This window comes from Dendropsophus ebraccatus, chromosome 1 (genome assembly GCF_027789765.1).
Source record: "Dendropsophus ebraccatus isolate aDenEbr1 chromosome 1, aDenEbr1.pat, whole genome shotgun sequence".
NCBI classification, from domain to species: Eukaryota; Metazoa; Chordata; class Amphibia; order Anura; family Hylidae; genus Dendropsophus; species Dendropsophus ebraccatus.
In genome coordinates this window covers 26,955,403-26,983,071 of record NC_091454.1, presented here as the reverse complement: position 1 = coordinate 26,983,071, position 27,669 = coordinate 26,955,403, and the positions used below count along the sequence as shown (strand labels likewise).

Genomic DNA, 27,669 nt, shown 5'->3' with positions numbered 1-27,669 from the left:
CTACCACCAAGTGATTACAGCCAAAAGTAAGTTACGGACAGTCTTTTACTACTACGGGGTGTAAAGAAGTGAGTCCTGCCCCTTCTCCTAACAGTCTGTTCAATAGTATTACCTAATCGGTCTCCTTCCCCGAGTCCTGACTCTGATCCCTTCTGCCCCAGACACTGAAAACTGTGTGTGAGTATTCCTCTTCATCCAGCTACTAAATTCCCTCTTCCCTCCACAGAGTGCTGAGACAACTGGACAGGGACATTGGTCACATGATCATTCCCCCCCAAAAAAGGGGGGGGCCTCGGTAGCAGGATGGAGGCACAGTTTTTAGTGTCTGGAGCAGAAGGGAGCACAGTCAGGAAAAGAGATTGATAAGGTAGTAACAACTATTGAACAGATTGTTAATCTCCACGAGGAGGGGGGAATATTGAATATCTATTTTACTTAACCGGATAATCCCTTTAACACAGTAATCTCAACAGTAATGTTGATCCAGCCTTTCTTAAAGGGTTTTTTCAGGCATCTATCAAGCACAAGCACCTGTACTGCTTTGCCATGCAGTAAAATAAAGAACGAGCCCCTGCCTACCCCTTTCGTTCCCCTGCTGTTCCAGCTGTGCAGTAGTCTGGTCCCAGTCTTCTCCCTCTTTGGCTGAATGGGGAGCCAGACATCATGGGAAGCTCTCAAAACAGAGGCCTAAAGTTATTTCTCAACAGCAGACGAGCACTGCATACAGAATGTTCCGTTTTTGTCGATTATGAGCAGTAAAGCTGGTACAGTAACTAAGTACTAGAACCCCCGGCTCTCATGTGAATAATAACAGAAGAGTTTCTTCTCTAGAAATCTTATACAGCAACTCTAGTCTCTCGTGGTTTGTTTTTATTTATTCTCTTCTACCTTTAGCTTTATCAGCAAAGACCTAATTACACATGGATCCCGGCAGAGATCGGGGATATGAGCCACTATATTTCTATATAAACATTTATAAAACATTATTATCAAGTTTTTATAGGGTTATTTTTTTTCCTGTGCAGCATGTATTATTATAGGTTAGGAGCTCATTTATTTTTATTTGGCTCTGTTCACATTGCATTAGCAGGGTCCTTGGAGGTTTCTGCCAGCCTTTATGGTACTTTAATCAGCAAAAAAAAAAAAAAAAGGACTGTTTGCAGCACAGTTTTTGAAGTGAAAAATACCAGAACATAAATGGATTACATTAAAGTCAGGGCTGTGCTGTTTGATCACTACTCCACATACAAAGAGAAGTTTAAAGCGAATTTTACCATCAAGTACATCACTTTGGGTGTTACACCTTAATGAATCAGCACTGGCGCAGGGATGCCGGTGGCACTGACCTTTTTTTCCGACTGCCCCGCGGTCCTCACGCATGCCGTACTGAGGGAAGGCCCGCTGCCCACTGGTGAGACAGAACCCCCTCCTCTCTGTGAGGTGGCTCCATTGATTCTAACGGAGCCGCGTCACAGAGGGGTGGGGAAATTGTCACACCTAACAGACAGGTGCCGTGTGCGGGAAACGGGCAGCGGTTCAAAAAAAAAAAAGGACGCTAGCACCAATCCATTATGGTATAATACCCAAAGTGATATACTTGGTGGTATATTTGCTTTACAATTTATCAAATTGTCGAAAATCTAATTGAACAAAATATTAGCATCAGGTGAGGTCCTTGATTTGCTTCTGGGGCAACTAGGCATTATTCCACTGAGAGGTAATAAAAATACTGAGGTTTGGGACGACCCATGAGAGGTGCCCATGCATGCACCCAGATTTGGCCCTAGCCAATGCAGAGCGCAGGCCTGAGGAGGAGAGGAGAGGTTTGGTCTCCCTGCCAGGTCAGCTGGTACGGTGGTGTGGTAGCTGAGAGGGTCTAGGGTCACTTGGGCACTTTTCACAGTAGCCTGGAGTGGTGAAGGTGCCGGTGCGTAAGGATAGGCCAAAGTCTAACACTTAGAATGAAAATGGAACTGTTTACTAGTAGGAACTTAGTGCAATACAAAAAAGTACGTTGATAGGAATACTGTTTAGTTCAATATAAAAATACAATCTTGCAAGTTACTTAGGTGCTTGTAGTTGAGGTAGTGACAAGGTGCTTTTAAGAAGAGAGAGTAGAGGGAGTGCCTGGGGAGCCTTGTCCAATGTAGAAGTGTACTCTGCTTGGAACAGTTGTATGTGTGTAGAAGAGATATATAGAGAACACTCGTACTCACATATAGACTCTAGTCTGACTGCCTTCTACCCCCTAGCTGTGGGCTACCCATCCTAGGTGGGTAGTTCGAGCCCCAGGCCTTGTTATCTGGGCTAAGCCGACTTCCAAGACTTCCCAGTCGTCTGGTGTTGCGCAGTGGAATACAAAGACTTTTTGTACATTTGTTCCACTGGGGGCAGTTCCTGTGAATGCTGAGGTAACTGCCATGCACGTTTAGAGAAGTTTTTGGCGTGGTCAAGGTGATCCCTGTGTGGCTTCTCTTCCCTTGGTACTTCCTTAGCACTGCATAGTTGTTGTGTTACTCATAAGGAAGAACTGTGACCTGTTTGATTGTGTCCCTCTCAGAGGACCTGGCCAAAGCCAGGCCCCGGCTTACTTTCAGCAGAGACTTGTCTGTGTCGCTCTCTCTCACAGACTACAACTAACTCCTCCCACCAGGAACTAGGTCCTTACTACAGGGGTCTGTCTAACCCTGCCTGTGATTGGTGGCGCTGTGTGTGTAGGGAGAGAGAATGCAAAGGATAGGATAGAGAAAGGAGGGAAAGCACCTGCACCTGTGAGTGGTTGAAGAACAACATGTGACATACAATAGTTAAAGGGAACCATTCACCCCGTGGCCCCCGGCAGAAACTGACATACAGTGACATAAAGGTGAATATACTTACCACATCGCTCCCGGTCCCGTCCCGGATCCCGTTGTTGACACGGAGAAATCGCCGATTCTTCTTCTCCCGCCCATTATGGTAATGAGCTGAGATGAGTCCAACGTCCATAGGAAACGACGGACGAGTCCAACTTATTCATGAGGTCCTCTTCTCGTCGCCGCCCATCCACGCCTCCTGGAACTTGATTGACGTCTTCAGTCTTCAGTCTTCTGCCGAATTCCCGCGCAGGCGCCATTGCGATGGTCTCGTCATCTCTTCTGCGCCTGCGCGGTAAACAGGATACGTGTTCGAGCCAATCGGCGCACGCGCAGTAAACAGTGAAGCTGCGGAGCGGCTTCAATTGTGAACTGCGCATGCGCCGAAAACGACTGTCACGGCGCCTGCGCGGGATCCGGCGAGAAGAAAGAAGACGAGGAGGAAGAAGATCCGGCGTCAATCAAGTGTCAGAGGCGGGGAGAAGGCTGGACTTCGGGCCGGCGGCGCTCATTACCATAATGGGCGCGAGAAGAAGAATCGGCGATTTCTCCGTGTCAACAACGAGATCCGGGACGGGACCGGGAGCGATATGGTAAGTATATTGACCTTTATGTCACTGTATGTCTGTTTCTAACGGGGGCCACGGGGTGAATGGTTCCCTTTAACCTTTAGTTAACCCTTCAGCTGTGCATAAGAAAAACAACAGACACTCTAATGACACCTAGTGGTAAAAACAATAACTGACGTGGATACATCATCTCACTTGTGTGAACCCGAGGGAGTTACCTATAAATGTTAGGAAGGTGTTTTCTTATGTATGTGATTTCATTACCGTGTATGACCCTGGCTTGTTTTCTTGATCTTCTGTATGCCAATTGCTTTGTACTCCGCTATATATCGACTACATCTAACTTCGGACCACTTCTTATGCAGTCTTTCCTGACCTATTTGCCCATCCAAAACTCAGCTAGAATCCAGACTACTCTCCTGTCTAACCCTTTAATGTCCCTTGGCCATACCACCGCTTCAGTCCTCGGGCCTTTCCTGGTCTGAGCAGGGACCTGAGTTTTGACGTGTGAGGTCCGCTCAGCCAGTCAGCAGCTGTAGTGGGGTCCGGCTTTGGCCACTGACTGGCTAAGCGGACATCACAACTCGGGTCCCCGGAGCGGCGGTATGCGGCCACCAGCGCTTGAGTAGAGATGATCGAACAGATGATCGATGTTCAGGTTCATACAAACTCGAACCTTTGGTATTTGACTCCCGCAGTCTTCCCATTCCGTGGGAAAGGTGGAAGCAGCCCGGGCCATAGGTTATATTTCTGTTTTCCAGGCGGGACTCAGGCTGTCTCCATCTTCCCTACGGAACGGGAGGATTGCGGGAGTCAAATACCGATGGTTCGGTTTCGTACGAACCTGAACATCAGCGCTGTTCGATCATCTCTATGCTGGAGCAGGGGAAGTAAGAGCATGTTATTACTTTTATCCTCCCCCTCCCCAGCACTTGCTAAAAAAAATGGGTCTAGCCAAACTTCCCCTTTAAGGATTCTACACACTGCTAAACTCACATCTTATAGTACACTCCTCCAAAGGATGCTACATAGTGCTGAACTACTCCATGTCTTGCATAGATTATATTATATACTATATAAAATGAACAACATATGCTTGTACCTGGATGCCCATAGTCTTCAGGTGTTCTCCTGTTCATTAAATATATCAAGAATATTTGTTCATACATTTAGCATATTTCCTATGGATGTAGCACCTACACACAAGAAAAAGTATCTGTGGCAGGCTGATTAATAGTACTATTTTCTATGCAGAGATTATCAGCACTTTGCACAGTTGAAGGGGTCTGCCTGCATGCCTGTGACATTTCCACGCTACCTTCCAGATAAACATCATCTGCCCTGGTACAGTCATCTCAGTGTTCTTCAGATCTGGGAATATGGGTCTTTTTCTGTCTGTGATACACACAGTCTATTCATCAAAACGCTTTTTAAGTATTAAAAAGAAAATTATTGCATTGACTCTTCTTTATTCTGCATTGAAAACATAGCTGATGCGGCAAATTATTTACTACTCAAAGCATATCTGCTGTTTCAAAAGATTAGTTTTGTTAGATTAGCCCTTTAAATAGACAACAAGGTGACTTTTAGGCTCTGACTGCTATTAGTGACCTCCATAGTGCACAACTATTTCTCTCATTTCCAACATAAGCAGAACAAGGAAGGAATTACACTAAGCACTGAACTGCTGCTGCTGAAGGGTTACACTGCAGCACCATGGACATATATCAGTAGATACAAGGATAACTTATACAAGGGGCAGCTGCCCTGACCTTTATAGGTGGTTAAAATATGAGAGGTAAGCCATGATTTACCTTTCAAGAACAGTGTAGATTATTTTTAAAAAGTAAAAAATGTTCAGCTTGCAGGTACACAGCCCAGGCTCTCAGGCTCTCCCTCTGTCTCCTGCATATAGCACATACGAAGTGCTGAGCCCACTTCCTGTGTTCTGTCCTGATCTAGCTGTTACTAGAGATGGATTTCTCCTAACAACAGAGGTTTGCAGAAAAGTGAGAGACCAAGTGGCCCACATTTTAGAGCAGGTTTTTTTTTAGAGAAAAGAGTAAATTTTGATAAATGAAGTGATTTACAAGCCCCTATTCAAATGCCTTGGATAAAGAGTTTCTAAAATATGGATCACATATCCTTTTATATAAGGGTTGTAACCCCATCCCCACCACTGCACTGTGTCTTCCCTAAGATAGAAAACATTGATCTACTTGATTTTCTGTCTTGAGCAAGAAATCATGTATGAAGAGCTGACGTGCATTCGCAACATAAAATCATAATATTTGTTGCAATTGAATTATCAGTCTAACATGGTGTGCCCCCTGTTATTCTCTGCTCATCCTCTATCAGGGCATATACAGTATTATGCAATTGAGCAACCCAATCTAATGAATAGAACTGTTATAACTGTTTGGCTTTCAACCAGGATCCAGTGGATTCGATTATGTTTTCCATGCACCATTCTATGCGGCATGTAATGGTCTTGACAAATTGAGCACTCTCCTCGCTTGTTACCTGTTAACAATCACAGTCGCGATCAAGTGTACCTGTGCCATGCCAGTTAGGAGCCTTACAAAGACCCCATGCTGTCATAGTGGCAGGTTCCTTTAGGCTGTGCCAGAGGCATAGCCTAATACTGTACCACTGACAAGCAATAACAATGCTTGGTATACTAAGTATAACCTTGTCAACACTGGAAAGGGTTAATCAGGCAAAACCATACATTTCTTTTATTAAACACTTTAATGGGGAGCTATTAGAAGATTAGACAAATCTTGACTTAAAGTGAAACTGTCACCCCCTGTTTTCATTCTGACTTCTCTACACAGGTGTAATGGGTAAATTTAGCAGTTTTCACACCTTATTTTAAATCATACGTCATGCTGCTAGTTCAAGTAAAAAGTGATCTTTTATCATCTTCAGATTGTGCTAAGTGCGCGGGGCTTCACGGTAGTAGCGCCACTTGGCCCCGCCCCCATATCACCACTGTTGGCCCCGCCCCTCCACGACATCATAGGCACATATGCCCCACCCCCTCATCGACCATTGGAACAGGCTGGCCTAAGGGTCGTGCCAATTACGTCACAGAGGGGCGGGGACAACGGTGGCGCTGTGAGCGGGACTAAGTGGCGGTGCTGCAGTGAAGCCCTGCCCACTTAGCACAATCTGCAGATAATAAAAGATCACTTTTTACTTGAACAAGCACCATGACGTATGATATAAAATAAGGTATGAAAACTGCTAAATTTACCAATTACACCTGTGTAGAGAAGTCAGAATGCAAAAAGGGGGTGACAGTGTCACTTTAAGGTATTGCTAAGTTCCTTCAGTGTAACCTTAACCTCTCTAAACCACACTTTTATCTTTACCCCTCACCAATTGGAAATATTGTCCATAACAGCCTATTTATTAAAGTGCTTCAAATTAACAGATAAAATACCATTAAATAACAATAATACACATCAGGTCTTGTGAGTACTGGATAATGCTGTGGGGGTGAAGTGCTCCTAACAGCGCTCCAGGCCGACTAACAGCGCAGGACCAGCGACAAGAAGGAAGGTAAGACACATACCCTCCTCCTCAGCGTCCGGGCGCTAGATTCTTTTAACCTGCTGATAGCTCCCCTTTAAGTAATTGCTCATTATGGAATACAATACATTTGTGTTGAGGTTTCCATGTTCCCATGTCACCCTCTGTTTCACATTACAAGAAATACGAACAATTTCTTTAAGTTCAATTTTTTTATTTTTTTTTAGCTAACAAATAAAAAAAACTTGTCCAACTAATATCTGAGTACAACCTAGGCTTCCAATTCCACTGTGTTTATTTCTTTTATGTTCCAAGAGGGAATTCAAATAATTTATGCCCCAGGGAATAGTAAGGAGACCTTGGTTCACACCAGACGCAATGCCAATGCTTTAAGGACATGTGTGCTACAAGTCATGGTAAACACTTACTGGATAATCCCACGAAAAATATTAAAAACATTTGAAGATTGTTAAAGTTTCTTGTTGTTTTTTTTCCCTCTTTTCCTGGAAGTTATTTAAAACATTTTCCGCATAATAACACTTTTAAGACTATATCCCTTGAAGTTGCCATCCAGATGTGATTTTAACTTTATATCATATAGAGAAAATGGTGGTATTCTGTTTATAATCACTCGGTATGCAGTTATGTCTCAGGCAGATATGTAAATCGTCTGAGCCACAAGGGGGCATACAACTGTTTTCCTGCTGCCTTATAGAAAGGCTCTCAGAGTCTACTTTTGGGTAGTGTACCTCTAAGGAAGAGATCACTGACTGGGAGCAGTGGTTACATAAAGGCACACACACGGTGAGAAGGCTCTGGACACCCCACAGAGACCCCCAGTAGAGAGCAGTTATTGATCCCACAGCTCCCAAAGTTTCCTTATCCATCATCCAAACACAGGCAACCCTTTTATAATACACTCCTGTCTCTGCCTGAGCTAGAAGGTGAAAATATAGTGTCACTGTACGCAGTAGGTGTCCTTCTTTTGACAGACAGCCACTCTTACTTTCTTATGCAGTCGTGCATAGCTATTGACAGGAACTTGTCTTTGGCAAAAAGTTCAGGTTCTGTTTGGGATCCTATGACGGTCAGGAGTATGAAGACCTTGTGGTCAGCACTTCAATTCTGCCTTTGTTGTGGAGAGACACACTGCCCCTTGCTGGTGTGGTGACGTGGGGTATGTACAGGACACACTTCGGCCACATGTGTTGTCTCTCATGGCTTCTAGCTGCAAAATAATGGTCGTCCACATACAATAAGGGTTTTCCAGGAAAGTTTTTACCAGACTGAAAAACTTCCTTGGCTGCATGGCTGCCAGATGTATTGCCAATTGCGCATTTATCATGAGCCAGAAACCTATGAGTGTGCAGGATATACAGGCCCAGCTGCTACATGTATGGGCAAATGGTTGCCGTACGGAATCTGTATATCTCTATGTCCAGTTTTTTTTCTTAATATACTTATCCTTTCACTTTGCTGGGTTCACACTACGTATATTTCAGTCAGTATTGTGGTCCTTATATTGCAACCAAAACCAGGAGTGGATTGAAAACACAGAAAGGATCTGTTCACACAATGTTGAAATTGAGTGGATGGCCGCCATTTAATGGCAAATATTTGCTGTTTTTTTAAAACAACGGCTGTTGTATTGAAATAATGGCAGTTATTTACTGTTATATGACGGCCATCCACTCAATTTCAACATTGTGTGAACAGAGCCTTTCTGTGTTTTCAATCCACTCCTGGTTTTGGTTGCAATATGAGGACCACAATACTGACTGAAATATACGTAGTGTGAACCCATCAGGCTGCGTTCACAATCCGTTTAATGGGGAAAAAAACTGATGAAAAAATTGATGAAAAAAGGAAGCGTTTGTTTGCATCCGATTTGTTTAGCGTACACAAAAACATGGTCGAACACGGACTCAGACTGTCTGACCTACATCTGAAACCACCTGCCCTGATCCTCCTGTGGTGTCCCACCACAGGTGTTTCGTGCTTCTCCTTCACACCTGTCGCAAAAGCTTCTTACTCTAGGTTAAGTGGTGATGAAGGTAGTATTCTCTAGTTTCACCAGATGTCAGTGTTTTATATGTATGCTCTTATGTGTTGCACAGCTGAAGCTAACTAAGGGTTATTGGTTTATGTGCTTTTGTTGACCTATGGTAGATGCTCTTTCTTTTAGCCTATCACTCTTCTTCTTTTCCTTGCACACATCCTTTCCACCACTCACAGGGTAGATAACACATCCTTTGTAGGAACTAACTAGGTGGGAGGAAGTGAAGCATCAGTTCTACCCAGATTCTGGTGGGAGCAGGACACACACAGAGCAGATGCTCCTGCTGTAGCCAAGCCGGGGCCTGGATCTGCCAGGACCCTTGTCCAGGACAAGTCTAGTTCAGTCTAGATAATGTGTTCAGTGAGTGCAGTCTACACGTGTATGCAGAAGCAACCAGAAACACTCAGTTTTTCCAGTCTATCTACTATATCTATTATGCAGTGCTAGACACTACCAAGGGAGAGGAGTCAAGGATAATCCCAGCCCACGCCATGAACCAGTCTAAAAGGTGCATGGCAGTATCCTGATATACAAGGGGAACCAGCCTGGATAGAACAAAGCTACCAGAAGGTCTATGTATTCTATCTCGCAACACAGGTAACCGGGAAGGCTCGGACACTTAGCTTCTCCCAGATAACCAAAGCTTGGGCTTGTATTACCCTAGTAGGACAAGTCTCTTGACACTGTAGGGCAGAAGTTGGTCAGACTATAGTCTATACACGGGTACATTTCTCACTCTTAAGTATCACCTCAAGTTGCGGCAGAGCACAGTACTACAATGGGTTAGAAATCCTCTCCTCTACACTGCTCTACTCTGTTTCCAACTCTTCAAGCACCACTACAACCACCTCTACTCTATTCTACACTTACAAGCATCTCCGCAGCACAACCAAGTTTAAGCACTAAAGCCTGTACATTTGCTACCAAAGTGTTCTGTATTATCCAGAGACAGTACAGTAAAGCTGTTCCATTTTTTCATCACTGGGACTCAGTCAACTTTTCCTTTGCACCAGCACCTATATACCTTCACCACATACCTTGGGTAATTTTTTCCCTCTCTGTTGGTGGCAGTACCAATAGTCTGGTGGGTCAATTGCCACTCAGGACTACCGTGACAAGAGCCCAAGGGACCTATCACAACCCAAAAGGTCACCGACCATTTCTGGGGAATACAGCATGCCTTTTTTTTTTTTAATCTTTTATCTTTTTATTTAATTTTCCAATAAAATTCAATATAACTTGTTTAACAATCCTCCATATTGGAGACAACTACAAACATTTCATTTAGTACATAAATCCAGAAGGACAATAAAAAGAATCAAGTATATTCAACCCTTCTCAATGATGACCTTCCCACAATAATGACTATCTTAATTCTTACTTTATCAATACTCCAAGGATAAGTGAGTTAATCTTTCTACTACGTGTCCCACTACCATGAAAAAGAAAAACCACACCACCCCAACCCCCCCCCCCAACCCGCCCCAATCAAGTGGAAAAGGAGGAGAAAAAAAAATACAGCATGCCTTTATACAAAGCAGGCACCAACATCACACCTGTGTGCTGGACTAGCACTGGCGTCACAATACTTACATCTTTGGTTGAGCTGTCACAACCACCTGTCATAACATCATCACGGTGGTACACCACACTGACTCTGCAGCCTCATTCCTGGTACTGTGCTGCTTATCCTGTCCATGACCCAGCCTGCTGACTGTGTACATTGTGCCTTTTCTCGGGTGCCTCACACTGGCACTGTTTCATTCTTAGTAGAGATGAGAGAACCAGATCTGAGCAAAACTGATCTGTTCTCGTATCCATCAGGCTGGCCGCTCTGTGCAGAGGGAGGATACTGCCTGGGGACTGACTTCAAAATGTCTGAAAAACATGGATACAGCCATAGCTCTATCCATGTTTTCCAGGCAGTATCCTCCCTCTTTGTACGAAGCTAAACACATCTGGCTAGCTCATCTCTAGTTCTTGGACCAGCCCCCAACCACACTGGGAACATGGTGTCCTCTAACCACAGAAGCCTAGCTTCCACAGCCAGATAAAGGGTGAAGACCTAGAGGGCACTTAAGGCCCTATTACACTAAACGAATATCAGACGTATTCAGCCGAAAATTGTCTCGTGTAATAGAAGACAACGATAAGCCGACATGAACGATGTTGGCTGATGGCTGTCTGTCATTGTCTTTCAACAATGCCTAAGATAGCAACAATCTCAATCTGCTGCCATTGCTCTGTGTAATAGGAGTGGCAGCTGTAGACCGCTGCTATCTTCTATGAGCTGCCCAGATGATCTAGTGATCACCCGGGCAGCCCCCCCCCCCCCCCCCCCCCCACGGCACCTTGGTTCTTACCTGCATGTAATAGCACCATCAACGAGCGAGGAACAAGGAGCAAGCAAGCGCTGACCTGACAGGTCGGCGCTCGATTGCTCCTCTGCATCGCCCGTGTAATAGGGACTTCAGACTCTGCTCCTTGGTATGGCCTAAAGCCAAACCGAAGCGGTAGCACAGCTGGTCAACATCTGCTGCCCATTACATTGCAATACCATACACAATATGAGGACAATAGTGGCACTGCTTCTGGAAGAACGCAGCTATGTTTTTCGAATCCTGAATAAGCCCTTCCTTCTATTGGACTGGTTGAGAAACCACTCATGGTCAATTAGGTCTTATCCTTAGTGTGGTCCCATCCATGATATAACCCATTTAAAGGGAATATACCATCAGGCCTGGGCTGAAGCACTGGAGGCGGGCCGACCCACCCCCAGTGGGAGGAACCCCCCGCTGCTCTGTGACAGGGCTCCATTAGAATCAATGAAGCCGTATCATAGAGGGGCGGGGGTTTCCTCCCACTGGGGATGGGTCGGCCCGCGTCCAGTGCTTCAGCCCGGGCCTGATGATACAGTCCCTTTAACTGTGCAGATCAACATGTCTGGAAGTAGGTTTGGACAACTACCAGTTAACCTATTTACATATACGCATACATACATACATACATAGACACAGCACATACAGTCCACACATTTCCATAAGATGCTCACACTGGTGAGCGCAGTGATACATTTCCTATTCTCAATCCACAAGCCAGATGTTCCAAACCCTTCGCAGGCAGGAAAATTTGCATGCCGATCCTAAGAACATTTCTGCATGAGAACGAAAATCATTGGATTCTGATCATGCATGAGCAGGAAATATTCTGAGCACAAAGCGAGTCATTTAAATATCAATTATTTATTAAAATTAACAATCAGCCAGCCAAAGACGACGTAAAAAAATGGCACTATTACAATCAATGCATTCTAAATGTTATAAAGGTGACAGTCACAATGCGGATGTGAACAAAAAAAATATCTGTCACCTTCAAATGCAAATAAACATTATTCCATTGTTGGTATTCATCACCAGGAGAGACTTAATTGTAAAGGCGACATGAAAAGATATTCAGACTGACTATATGGTAACATTAATTGTAACTGCCTACAGCCTTGATGTGCAAATCACACTTTGCTTATCTTTTACTAATCCTGAGTTACAGCTGGCGTTAGAATCCGGAGCTGCATTCATAATTCTGTTGTTTTTTGTTGAAAACAGTTGACAAGCTTGTAGTCAGATATGGTGCTTACATGAGCTCCTATAATACTGAGGGACAGTTCTAGGAACCGCGCATCAGATCAATATATAATGCTTGATATGAAGCGACACTTACCAGTTTGTTGGATAATCTGTCTGAGTTTACTCCCATTGCTGTTATATACATTCAAAAATTGACTCAATGAGGGAGATTTATAATGTCCGCCAGGGAAGTACTCCACGGACAAGGCATAGATACTTACCTTCTCTGTGGTGTACACCTGCCGTATACCCTGCTTGCCTAATGGGTGGATAGGGTGTCACAGTGAGGCGGGGAGATGGCATAGATACTTACCTCCTTCGTGGTGTATGCCTGCCGTAACCCCCGCTTACCTAATGGGCGGATGGGGGGGGGCACAGCAAGGTGGAGAGAAGGTGTGGATACTTACCTTCTCCATGGTGTACACCTGCCGTAACCCTCGTTCGCCTAATGGGCAGATGGGGGGTCACAGTAAGGTGGGGAGAAGGCACAGATACTTACATTCTCCATGGTGTACCTATGCCGTAAACCCCGCTCACCTAATGGATGGGGGGGGGGGTTGTCACAACAAGATGGGGAGAAGACATAGATACTCACCTGCTCCATAGTGTACACTTGCCGTAACCCTCGCTCGCCTAATGGGCAGATGGGGGGGCCCAGCAATGCAGGGAGAAGGTATAGATACTTACTTCCTCCGTGGTGTACTCCTGCCGTAATCCCCGCTTGCTTAGGCGGGGGGGGGGCATCACAACAAGGCGGGGGGAAGGTGCAGATACTTACCTTCTCTGTGGTGTACACCTGCCGTATACCCTGCTTGCCTAATGGGTGGATGGGGCATCACAGTGAGGCGGGGAGATAGCATAGATACTTACCTCCTTCGTGGTGTATGCCTGCCGTAACCCCAGCTTACCTAATGAACAGATGGGGGGGGGGGGCACAGCAAGGTGGAGAGAAGGTGTGGATACTTACCTTCTCCATGGTGTACACCTGCCGTAACCCTCGCTCGCCTAATGGGCAGATGGGGGGGTCACAGTAAGGCGGGGAGAAGGCACAGATACTTACATTCTCCATGGTGTACCTATGCCGTAAACCCCGCTCACCTAATGGATGGGGGGGGGTTGTCACAACAAGATGGGGAGAAGACATAGATACTCACCTGCTCCATAGTGTACACTTGCCGTAACCCTCGCTCGCCTAATGGGCTGATGGGGGGGCCCAGCAATGCAGGGAGAAGGTATAGATACTTACTTCCTCTGTGGTGTACTCCTGCCGTAATCCCCGCTTGCTTAATAGGCAGGGGGGGGGGCATCACAACAAGGCTGGGGGAAGGTGCAGATACTTACCTTCTCCATGGTGTACGCCTGCCGTAGCTCCTGTTCACCTAATGGGCAAACAGTGGGTCACGGCAAGGCAGGAAAGAGGTGTGGCCTCCTTCCTTGCCAGATTTTCCATGATTTCTGCCTGCTTGCAGGTATAAATCATAGAAGAAATCTACACCTGCTCAGGAACAGGTGTAGATTTTTGCACCCACTGTGCGTCAGGCGCAGGTTAGTCTGGTTTCACTATGAGGCACTTGCCTCTTAATGAATCCGTTGGGGTAATCGGGCGGGGTCTAATTAAGTAAGCCGGTCTTCATAAATGTCCCCCAATGTGTTTGCTAGGGGACTACACACTGTCTATTTAACTCAATGGGTTTGGTGCTGGTATGTCATCGGTATCTAAACTGGATGGGTAGTGAACTAGATGTATCCATCTAGTGGTGGATTCTCTGTGTTGCATCTGAAGACATTATACTCTTTGCTGTTATCTATGAACTCTGGGGTATAAATCAGGGTGTGTGGGGTAGGTTCTGATTGTCCCTTGTACATGGCACCTCTTTCATTGTCAGTAGCTTAATTCATATAAGAGAGGTGGTCTATATATGGTTTAGATGGCCACCACTATGTATTATTATGGTATCTTGACCAGTCACCTACTAAATAGTTCCTGGTGATGCCACTTCTATCCTGGTTGGTCGATGGTATATAGCTCAGCTGGTGTGGATGTAGTCATGACGCCAGTGCTAACTCAGCACACAGGTGTGATGGTATACCTGCTTTTAGTTTTTTGTTACTGGCTATGTTGATTCCCAATAGTCGGTCACCTGTCGGGATGTGATGGGTCCCTTGGGCTCTTAACACGGTGGTCCAGAGTGGGGAAATGACCCACCCAGACTATTGGTACCGTCAACCACAGAAAGGGGAAAATATCCCAAGGACGGTGTAGCCTGTGAGTATAGGTGCTGGTGCAATGATCACTGAGTCCCAGTAAAATAAAATAACTGATCTTTACTGACAAGTCTCTTTCAATACAGTATAATAGGATAACGAGTGGCTTCTGAGGTACAGACTTGGGTTCACTGAATCTCTGCTGAGAGATGCTCACATGCTGAGGTAGAATAGGAGAGTTCAGATGAGTGGAGAGGAGTTTGTCGGGAGACCCCAACCTAGTTTATATCTGAGTGTTTCTTTCAGACATAAACTGCCTACAGAGGACTGATCTGCAATCAGAGACACTGGCTGACAGCTGAGTGAGCAGGAGGCTGAGCAGCACTGAATATTCAAGGAGAGGGAGGAGGAAGTAGTGGTGAGGCATGCCAGAGTGCGGCACAAACAACTCCTCTTTGACTCTTACATTAAAAGTATGTTCACACATGTTGTAGTTTCATTGCGTTACTAGTATGAAGGGCAGCTTGAGTCACATATATCCCCCTCTGAAAAGGGCATTGATGGTTAAGCAGACATATACATAGACCCTTAACATAGAGCACTTTAATAGTGTGAGCCTAGCAGAGGAATGTCACTAAACTGGAACCATAAAAAAATGCTTAAAGAAGTACTGGAGAAAAATAATATTTTCAGAGCAACTGGTCAGAAAGTTATACAGATTTGTAATTGACTTAAAAAATCTCAGAACTTCCAGTACTTATCAGCTGCTATATGCCCTACAGAAGGTGTTGTATTCTTTTCAGTCTGACACAGTACTCTCTACTGCCACCTCTGTCTGTGTCAGGAACTGTCCCAAGCAGGAGAGGTTTTCTATGGGGATTTGCTCCTGCTCTGGACAGTTCCTGACATTGACAGAGGTGGCAGCAGAGAGCACTGTGTCAGACTGGAAAGAATACACCACTTCCTGCAGGACATATAGCAGCTGATAAGTAATGGAAGACTGGAGATTTTTAAATGGAAGCCAGTTGATATGAAAAAAAAAATCACTGTAGTATGCCTTTAAGAATTCTCATAGATCCTCTTTTCCAATTTAGTTATCTATAACCCAGTCATTGACTTTCTAGTATTTCTTAAGAACGTTTTCCCATTTCCGCTAATTTTCAGTCTCGCGGATGAGACGCTGCAGGTAGAAGGTACATCTTCCTGTCATTCTTCCCTCCATTCCTTCCTCAAGTCTTGTATCCTGAAATTATTTTGACTGCTGAGAGGAAAGATAATTCTGAGAATTGGGGGGGGTGAAATGATCCCTGCTGATGGGGGACCCTGTGCTGCTCCTCACTGGACTCACTCCATTGTGTTCTTCCACTCCAGGACCTCATTGACTATTCTATCCTCTCTTCACCTGTCATCCACAGCAAATCCAGAGGGTGACAATGGAGATAAGTATTTAAATGTGTTCCCTGGAGGATACAACACTTGGCGTGGTTTAACAGTGTGCAGTAAGCGTTCTGAGTAAATCCACCTCCCTCCCCTCAATTCTGCTCTCTGCCTCTAAGCATCCACACATGTATCCGGCTGGCGGTGGATTCTCTGCCTGTTGGACGTTTGAAGACAAACTCCAAAGGATTCAGGAATGTAAATCATACAGGTAACACAATATATCTTATTCTATACATCTTATTAGGAAGAGCGGCTTACAGGTAGGAATTATTATTCAATTCTGTTTAATCAGACCAATAGAGTTAGATCCTATGGGAATTCAATGTATGGAAATCACCTTAGATGCTATATATGTGTTCTCTTCGTCGTATGGTCAGATCTTACAGGAATTAATATGAATTAGGTCACCTAAAAGAATACATTGGCGCACACTTTAATATATCTATATATATATATATAGAGAGAGAGAGAGAGAGAGAGAGAGAGAGAGAGAGACGGTCATTATAAGAAGCATTGTCTTTACCTTGTGGTAGTATGAGTAAGGTATTGGAGTAGGTTTACTACTAGTCCTATGTAAAGTCACAGATAACACTTTGTAATACTGGGCATTGCGCCAAGTTAAAAAAAAAAAACGGACACGTTTATCTTTTTTGTATGGATACAGATGGAGAAGAGTTGAATTTGAGTTAATATAACTTGATAGGTTTCTAGGTTTGTTGGCAGCCTTGTGGAAATTCATAGATAATACGTCATGGCAGGTGACATGATGATGAGCTTGGATGGATGGATGGATGATGAATAGATGATAGATGGATGGATGGATGGATGATGAATAGATAGATAGATAGATAGATAGATAGATAGATAGATAGATAGATAGATAGGTGGATGGATAGATGGATGGATAGATGGATAGATAGATAGATAGATAGATAGATAGATAGATAGATAGATAGATAGATAGATAGATAGATAGATAGATAGATAGATAGATAAATAGATAGACAGATTCTATCATGTATGTATGTATCTATCTATCTATCTATCATCTATCTATCTATTAGATAGATAATCTATATTTTTCATAGGACTCCAGGTATATGTACATTTGGACATCAGAGTACTATAACAACTATACTATATCACTCTATCACTATTATATTACTATACTATATTACTATACAATCTATATACGAAATGCTACATAGATCTGTACAGATACAGTACATCAATTCAGAGTTTGTCATCTATCTATCTATCTATCTATCTCAGTGTCATCTTTACATACTGTAGCTTTAACCATTTGAGCACTGTACTTCTTTTTAGCAATGAATGGAATCCTAAAGTGCAAGACAAAAAAAAGTCGTCTGACACTTTAAAGAAGCTAAGCTCCCCTCCAAGCACAGTGACTGTTGTCTGTGAATTAGCCTCCCCGAGCCCCTATCCACTAATAAGTTCATTTTTCACTTGTAAGCAGCAGAGTCGCAGATTATTTCGCCGCTTGGCAGGTTCTTTGTGCTTTGCTGTTTTTTTTGTGTGACATCTGGTGACATTATTATACATCTGCTATCATTAAAGTGGTTCGATCTCCTACACCTTCAGCGAGACACACAGTAAATGTCATGAGATGGCTCCTGGGTATGAGAACAAACGGAATCAACGAAAAGAAAGAGAACTTACTGCATGTGTCACTCTATAGACCCTAACGGACTATGAAAACACACTGTACAGTAGAGGGAGCTATAAGGCTATAGGGGGAAGTTACAATGGTTGTATGCCAGTTTTTCCAGTTTGTGATGTGTTACACCCCTTTCCCAAGCTTAAAGGTTTTGTCCAGTGAAAATCTTTTTCTTTCAAATAAACATGTTTCAGAAAGTTATATAGATTTGTAATTTACTTCTATTAAAAAATCTCAGGTCTCCCCATACTTATCAGCTGTTGTATGTTCTGCAGGAAACATTGTTTTCTTTTTAGTCTGACACAGTGCTCTCTGCTGCCACCTCTGTGCGAGACAGGAACTGTCCAGAGCAGGAGAGGTTTTCTATGAGAATTTTCTGCTGCTCTGGATAGTTCCTGTCTCAGACAGAGATGGCAGCAGAGAGCACTGTGTCAGACTAAAAAGCAAACAACATTTCCTGCAGGACATAAAGCAGCTGATAAGTATGGGAAGACTTGATATTTTTAAATAGAAGTAAAGTACAAATCAATATAACTTTCTGACACCAGTTGATTTGAAAGAAAAAGATTTAATGGGGGTATTCTACTGCTATATCTATATGGATCCCTTTCTACACTGTTCGTCTTTGTATCTGTAGCATTTTTTCTGTTTAACTGTATAACAGATATCTACTCTAATTCTCAGTTGGGCAAGATTTCATAGTCTGTTCTATAGACAATGATAGAGATAATCTATTACACCTGGTGCAGCTTTTTTTTAAAGGTGTATCCTGGTGAATAAAACTTAATTTACTTTGTTGTATAACTTTATTAAAGAAAATGTGATTTTTTTTTTCTCTATTTGTATATTGACTGGCAGCAGTAAGGGGTGACTCTGCTGCCACCAATGGCTTTGTAGGGAACTGCAGGGCTTCACAAGGGTCCAAGGTTCACAAGGGTCCTGGGTTCAAATCCCACCAGGGGCAACATCTGCAAAGAGTTTGTATGTTCTCTCCTTGTGTGCGTGGGTTTCCTCCCACACCCAAAAAAATACAGATAGGTGAAGTGCTGCAAAATCTGTGTGCGCTACATAAATGTATGTTTGCATTCAAATTAAAGAAGTTGTGTGTTGTCCCACCACAGGTGTTTCTAGACTGTACACCCTTCTCTAAAGTCTAAAGTTTAAGTAGTACCCTAGTTTTGCCACTAGATGTCGCTGTTATGTGTATTATGTACCTAGGTATTGTATGGCTGGATGTAACTAAAGGGTCATTGTTTTAGGATCTGTGCACCAATGGGAGTTCTTTCTCTTTTCCTTCTATCTCTATCCTTCTCTTTCTTTTGTACTCTCTTCTCACCCACTCACAGCACACCTTATAACATCTTTAGAAGAAAGTCACATGGGGAGAGGAAGTGTAGCCACGCCTTAGTGAGTCTTACCCTGGTTTTTGTAGAGGAAGGACGCAAGCCAGGTCGGTCCCTGTAGTAGCCGAGAAGGACCCTGGCTCCTGCCAGGTCCCCCGTGGACAGTCTTACTCTGGTCTCTGTAGTGGATGGATGCACATGAGACACATTAGCACTTTTTCTTGAAAACAGCACTTGATGAACGCACTCTTAGAGAGGACAAGTCAGGGATCACCCCAGCCCACATCGAGAACCAGTCTAAAAGAGCTGGACAGTATCCAGCAGAAGAAAGGAACTGATCCAGATAAAACAAAGTTGCTAGGAGCCTACATGCTCTATATCACAATGCAGGTGTCATCAGAGAACTCTGAGCACTCTTCTCATCCTAAGTAACAAGGTCTGGGGCTTGTGTCACCCTTTAGGACGGGTCACCTGACACTAGTGGGCAATAGGTGGTGCAAAGACCAAAGAGTCAAAATACAGGCACAAGTATTTTCTCTACTCTCAAGTATTCTACTTATTCTCCTTCTAAAGTTCCGGCAGAGCACACTTCTACATTGGGTTGGGACTCTCTAGACATCCTCCTCTCTGCTTCTCTGAACTTCTACTACCTCTCAGCACGCAACTCAGTCAACACCACTGTATGTCTCTCACAACTTCCCAGTACAGTTCAAGTTACTTAAGATATTATCAAGTCAAGAGCCTAATATATATCACTGTATTAAGCCTTACTATAGTAAAGAAGAGTTTATTTATTTTAACTGGACTCAGTGGTTATTCGCCAAGCACCTACAAAGCCATTGCTTCCTCCTTAGGTCATCTCCCCTTTCTGTGAGTGGTGGTACCGATAGTCGAGGTGGGTCATAACTCCACTCCGGATACAGCCAGTCCCTTTAAAATAAAAGCAGGTGTGCCAGCATACCTGTGTGCCCCACCGGCACTGGCGTCACGACAACCTAACATCAGGCTGAGCTATACTCTGACCAACCACCATAGAAGTGGCGTCACACGTTACCACCTAGTAAGTGACCGGTCGAGCATACACCACAGTTGTGTCAGCAGCGCTGCAGCCCCAGCAGCATGTATCAGAGCGAGTGATAATTGACAGTTATCCCAGCTCGTTGCGCTACAAGGTCCTGCGAATGAAGCTCCACTGACACAGACAGCTTCCCCACGTGCAATGTCTAGTCCAGGGGTTGGAAACCATAGCTCTCCAGCTGTAGCAAAACTACAACTCCCATCAGGCCTGGATGATGGGAGTTGTAGTTTGGTAACAGTTGGAGAGCCACGGTTTCCAACCCCTGGTCTAGTGTAATGCTAACCTTAAAATAGACATCATGGGAGGCTCAGTATCAGTACCACTAGGTAACTTCTAGGAGAAGACTACTGCAGTTCCCAACATAACCATTGATGGCAGCAGAGGGGCCATGTTGTCCCTTTACTGCTGGCCCTTAATGAAATTTTATGGGAAAAAAAATTAAGAAATGACCATTTTTATTCACCAGAGAGAGTAGGGGGGGGGGGGGGGTTACTTTAAAAGTGTACTCCAAAGGAACAGGGGTAATGGGGTCAGAAAGTTATACTAATTTGTAAGTTATTTCTATTTAAAAATCAGGAACTGTCCAGAGCAGCAGCAAATCACTATAGAAAACCTCTCCTGCTCTGGGCAGTTCCTTTCATAGACAGAGGTGGCAGCAGAGAGCACTGTGTCAGAAAGAATACATCACATCCAGCAGCTAAGTACTGGAAAACTGGAGATTTTTTAATAAAAGTAGTTTACAAATCTGTATAACTTTCTGACATCTTAAAACAATCTTTTTTTTTTCACTGGAGTGCCCCTTTAAATAAAACCAGTGTTCAAGAGCAAGAAAGGAATAAGTATGAGTGTGTCCCATAAACGTGATGGAAAGAAATGGAGCTCACAATAACGATTGCAGACAATGACATTATATAAACATTTATTATCTATATTGCCAACCACATATGACAAATTTAGTCTAGGGGTATGGACATTACCTCCGTAATCTGAATCTCTATGGAGACAGGATCCAGGGGTTACTTGCAATGGCTCCGCTCTTGTGTAATCCGATAGTGCTTGCCATCAAAGGCTGGATAGATCACTTAGAATGATTCAATAAATTCCTTTAATGCAATTGTTACCAAAAGAAACAGGTAAATTCAATTTGTTAGCTTAAGAGAAGTCCTTTTGCATGAGACGGGTTATTTCTCTTGGTTCGATAACCAGCGTTTTTTTTTTCCTAATATGTAGCGGAATAGAGATTTTAGTGGAGCAGAAAATGGTAGCACCCGAGGGCAGGAAAAGATGAGAGGTGGATTTACGCTCTCCGCTGGAGTGTATGAAATTTTATGTCGAGATTTGTTTGGCTTTGACAGGTGATACACGGCAGCTGGCTGTCACGCTGGTAGCATTTATGTAAACTGGGATTGGTCTTTATAGTAACTTGGTAACAAAAACTAGTAACTAAATCTAACATTTACAATCTATGAAGACTGTGATTGATCTTACTAGTAACATGGTACCTATATGCATACTATATAACTATATTCAGTCCAGATCAATACACCCAATCCACAGATCAGGGTTATGAGAGAAAGCCAGGAACAGATCCAATAAGAAGAAAAATTATAGACCAGGTCTTAAAGGGAATTCCTTAAAGGGAATCTGTTACTAGGTTTATGCCGCCTTAAATAAGGGTGGCATAAACTAGTGGCGAAAATGCTGAACAGATCAGTGTATTATTTACATCATTCTGCTCAGTCGTTCTCCTAATATGCAGGAGAATAGGAGTATTGCCACACCCCACCCCCGCCCTCCAGCTGTTGTTGACTGCCTATACACAGCATGGATAGATAACTGCCAATCAGCAGCTTGTGGGCGGAGTTGTCTGCTTCTCATGAATATCCAGGACTACTGGGCTCATGCACATAATGGAGAGGACTACTTATTGTCCATGTTATTCAGGAGGATATCTCTGGATCAGCTGCACAGAACAATGTAAGTGATACATCATTCTGTTCAGCTTCTCTGTCACTAGTTTATGCTACCCTTAGACGGGACAGCAGAAACCTACTGACCTGCCAACTTTAAAGAAGAAAGTAAAAATTTTTCATCTGGCAGGGGCAGGAAGAACATAAAGAATCACAACTCAGCTTTCCCAGTGCCATAGCAACGCTAGATTGCTACTCGGGGACCCCCGCTCTGGGATCTCCTTCAGAGCTGACATCACAACCCGATTGATGGACTGCCCCCTCAGCCACTCTGGACTGTCCATTAGCCAGGACAGGCAGTATCCCCTGAGTCGTGATGTCATCGGAACTCGGGGATTTTTCAAATGGCCCGCCTTCTCCTTTAAAGCGACTCTGTACCCACAATCTGACCCTCCCAAACCGTTTACCTTTGGATAGCTGCTTTTAATCCAAGATCTGTCCTGGGGTCCATTCTGCAGGTGATGCAGTTATTGTCCTAAAAAAAACTTTTAAACTGGCAGCCCTGTGCCCAATGGCCAGGGCTTAGATTGTGTATGCATTAGGCTGCCACAACCTCTCTGTCCCTCCTCCCCACGTTCCTCATCATTAGGAATGCTCCAGGCAGATTGTCTCCTGTTCCTTAGCTGTGAGCTGTGAATACTGAACATGGACTGAATCGTTAGGACACCTGTGCAATGTTCAGACAGGAGAAAATGTTCTAGAGGCATTCCTAATGATTAAGCAGAACCCAGAGACTTTTCACTTCCAAGCTCTAGCTACAGACAGTATGCAGTATTAAACCCTTAAAGTCAGAGATTACCCCAGCCCATGCCATGAACCTCTCTTAAAAGTGCAGGGCGGTATCCTAAGGCAGAGGTACTGACCCGGATAGAGCAAAACTACCGCAACCAAGGTCTATGCACTCTATCTCTCATTGCATGTGAATCTGGGACATTCTCGGGCACTTAGCTTTGCCCAGGTAACATAGTCTGGGGCTTGTGTCACCCTCTTAGGGCGGGTACCCTGACACTGCAGGGCAGAAGGGGGTTTAGTAAACATGGGCACAAGTATTCTCTTCTCAAGCCTTCTTCTCTTTAGTACTCTTCTCTCAAGTTCTAGCAGAGCACATTACTACCTTGAGTTGGGGCTCTCCCGACAAACTCCTCTAAACTCCTCTACTCTCCTCAACGCTAAACTCCACAGACACTGCTACTCTACCTCAGCACTTCAAGTATCTCCCAGCACAGATTCAGTGAACTCAAGTCTGTACCATAAAAGATATCCATTGCCAAGTTATCCTGTATTATCAGTATTATCCTGTATTTATCAGTAAAACCATTTTATTTATTTTACTGGGACTCAGTGATCATTGCACCAGCACCTACACACACCGGATACACATTCATTGAGTCATTTTCCTCTTGCTGTGGGTGGCGGTACCAACAGTCCTGGTGGGTCATCTTCCCACTCCGGACCACTGTGACGAGAGCCCATTGGGGACAATATAGCCAGCCATAACATAAAAGTAGGTGCAACACCCCACCTGTGTGTTGAACTAGCACTGGCGTCACGACAGTACCATCAGTGGCTGAGCTGTATTGGAACCACCAGCATAACATCGTCTGGTGGCTGAGCACCATACTGACCACTAAAGTCAAGTGAGATTCTTTTGGCTCAGCATAAATATCTGGATGTACAGTATAAATCCGACCTATATTTGCTTATGTGCCAATATGACATCTTTACCTTTTTATGAAGAATTGGTAACTATTATTTTTTAATTATTGAATGTTTCTTTGCTGTGTAACTGACAGATGGAATATATATATATATATATATATATATATATATATATATATATATATATATATGTATATATATTTGCACCATTATAGAAACATACTCCGGTTACCACTTAAGCAGTAGTTATGACTCAGTTGTGGACCAATTACTCCAATCTGTGGCTGCAAGCAAGTGATGGTCAATGTTATAAAGGTTGATTTCAGACAAGTGCTATGGAAGTAAATCCTGTCTGTACTGTGGGACTAATGACCTGAACTTAAAAAGCAACATAGAGATCTGTGATGCTTTCAGTTTAGTTCATTAAAAAGAGTTTATTCAGGCTTAGGAAAAAAAAAAAAAAACATGTCCGCATCACTCTCATCCTCAGTTTGGGTGTGGGGGTTTTGCAGCTCAGTTTCATTGAAGTGCATGGAGCTTAACTGCAATACCACACACAACCTGAGGACAGGGGTGGCGCTGTTTTTGCAAGAAAGTAGCTGTGTTTTTTCTAGTCCTGGATAATCCCTTTGTAACCCATTGGCCAGGACTAAAACTGGGTTTATAGTATATTTCACTTAAATGGATTTTATGAAAGGTAGGTGCTTATGATTAAGTGTCTTTAATGGTTTTTAATGGTTTAATTGATTTTAATGGTTTCCTCAGACTTGACTTTTCAATTGTTCATGCCTGTCCTTCCGATCTTGCCAACAATATCTAATCTTTGGTTTGACAACAATTAGCTGTTCAACGGAGCCACATTCACAATAAAAGGAGCTGAAAGTAGATCCGTACATTGTCTAGTGGGCATGCTGGCTTATTACGGCTCAGCTCCCAATCACTTCATTGTGGACACCACATTTTTAGCAAATAGCTGATAAATGGGGCTGTTAGATGTTGGACTTTAACTAATCAGATATTGTTGGGCTGTCTTAAGAATAACCCATCAATGAAGAAGTCCTAGTGAGTCTTGCACTGTCAGCTCTCATTGGATAGCGTCATTCAGTTATTTATTGAGTTATACATTTATAGTAAGAATAAAAGAGAAACAACACTGTGGTGACAAGTTACCTTTAAAGGTGTACTTCAGGGGAAAAAAAAAAATATATGAGGTGTCCCACCACCGGTGTTGCTATTGGTTGCACCCTTCGTAAAAGCCTGTACTTTCAAGTGTGGATGTAGTGGTACCAGAGTTTTGCCACAAGATGTCGTTGCTGTAATTATGTATGCTTAGATGTTGCACGGTTGTAGTACCCAAAGGGTTATTGTTTTGTTTGTGTACCACATGGATCTGCACACCAATGAGAGTTCTTTCATCTGTTCACCTATCATCTCTCTTTTTACTTTTCTATATGCACTCCTCATCCATTCACAGCACACCTTACATGCGCTGTAGGAAGGAAGTAACATGGTTAGAGGAAGTGTAGGGTCTTTTGTCTTTGGATTCTGTAGAGGTAGGACGCTACCTACAGTTTTCTACCAAGTAACCGTATTCAACACTATGCAATTTTAAGCTTCCACTAGAGAAGACAAGTCAGGGATCATCCTAACCCATGCCGTGGACAAGGAGAGACACAGTACAGGACAGTATCAATCACAAGGAAAGGAACTGATCCGGATAGAGCAAAGTTGCTAGAAGCCTATGAACTCTATCTAACAGCACACCAAAGGTAACGAGTTCTAGGGCTTGTGTCATCCTCTAAGATGGGTCACTCGACACTGGTGGGCAATAGGTGGTGCAAAGACCAAAGAGTCAAAACACAGGCACAAGTATTCTCTCTACTCTCAAGTATTCTTCTATTTCTACCTCCGGCAGAGCACAGTACTACATTGGGTTGGGACTCTCTCCATATCCTCCTCTCTACTCTTCTGATCCTCTATTTTACTTCTCCTCACACAAGCTGGGAGAAGTTTCTTAAGACAGGATACAGCTTTTCCTGGCACCAGGGGACGAGCAGCACAGAGCGGAACAGAGTAAAAAGGCAGACTTGACGATCAAACGGGTGATTTGCTTATCTCTACTCTTTGGCATTGCCCAGTAAACATGGACTTAGGATTCTTCTTGAAGACCTGGACTCAGACCCGCTGTCACCTGAGAATCTATATAAGCCGAAAAGCAAGTGCTCTGGTTTTTGTAAATTTATACTATATCAAAATTTCCTGCTTCACCAATGATGACTGTGTTATCATATGTCATAGACCATTCAAGTAAATGGATTCTCACTTGAGAAAATGAATGATTCTATGAATGATGATGATAGCCTCGGACTACTGACCAGTGTGAAGAGATGATACTGGGGGAATAAAATCATTAGACCACTGGATTGATATCTCCTGGGCAGCTGGAGAACACTAATCATATAGAGCCGATATAAAGCAAGCCTATCTGTCAGGGCTTTGTCCTATACACTTTATACACTGATCACACATCTCACATGATTTACCACTCATTCTTCAAGACCTCATGAAAAGAATGAGTATAATGAAATTCTTACATGCGGATCAATATCCCCCTTATTGATTACATTCTCCGAGATGATTGTGTACAGTATAATGGAGATTTATAATCCTTCGTAGGTTTCAGGATTTGATGACAACTTTTCATCTCATCTCCCACCACTCAAAGCCTGATATAGGGGGGTATTATTACTATAGACTCCAACGATCCAATTCTAAACTAATAAAATAGTCAGAATAAGAAAAAACTGCAGGATTTCAGGATTATTTTATAAATGGAAAATTAGAAATAGAGATGAGCGATGAGATGAAATGGTCTATCCGAACGTAAGCGTGCAGCATTTGATTACTGAAGAAGTTGGATGCAGCCCTGATTCTGCCTGGAAAACATGGATACAGCCATAGGCTATAGGTGCTATCCATGTTTTCTAGGACTTCCTATGTACTTCTTCGGACACTTGTAATCTAATGCCGCACGCTCAGGTTTGGACAGATACAAGTGTGGTTGAGTTCATCTCATCGCTCATCTTTAGCTCTAACTTTCCATTTATAAAATAATCCTGAGATCTTGCAGTTTTTGCTCTGACCCGACCACTAAAAATAATAATATGCTGAAAACTTTTCAGTATCCTATTCATCTCAGACAGGAATACAGCTAAAGGTGACACTTGTATATACATAAAGTGGGATCAAGCCACTTATAATAGGTAATGGTCCGAGCCCCTCCCCTCTCCTGCACAATGATCACAGAGCATGCTTAGAAAACTCTACTGTAGAATGCAATGGGTGAGCTACAGTCTATTATCTCCTATGTGGAGGAGAGCTCCAGGGAAAACAAAAAATTTGATGCAGGCTGAGGGTGAGAGGAACATAATAAAGAATGTATACTTACCTGTCTCTGTTCCCCTGCAGCACTGCTCTCACAACTTGTTGTCAGCGGCTGGACATAATTTTTTCCTGTACGCTATGATCCGGGGGAAAGTACCTGCTCAGCCAATCAGTGACTGCAGTGGTGTCCCATCTCAGTCACTAATTGGTTGAGCAGGCATTCCTGAGTTGGGCCGTGATGTTTCAGGAGCAGGAGCTAGAGGAGGGCG

The 27,669-nt window shown here is 43.5% G+C and overlaps 1 protein-coding gene across 1 annotated transcript in view; it reads left to right on the top strand.

Moving 5' to 3' along the window:
* Positions 1-16,400: 16,400 nt before the first annotated feature.
* Positions 16,401-27,669, top strand: part of LOC138772978 (neuropeptide Y receptor type 2-like) — a 38,234-nt gene continuing 26,965 nt past the window's right edge. The window contains exon 1 of the mRNA XM_069953827.1: positions 16,401-16,496. The gene's annotated coding sequence lies outside the window, so the exon portion shown is untranslated. The remainder of the gene's footprint in view (positions 16,497-27,669) is intronic.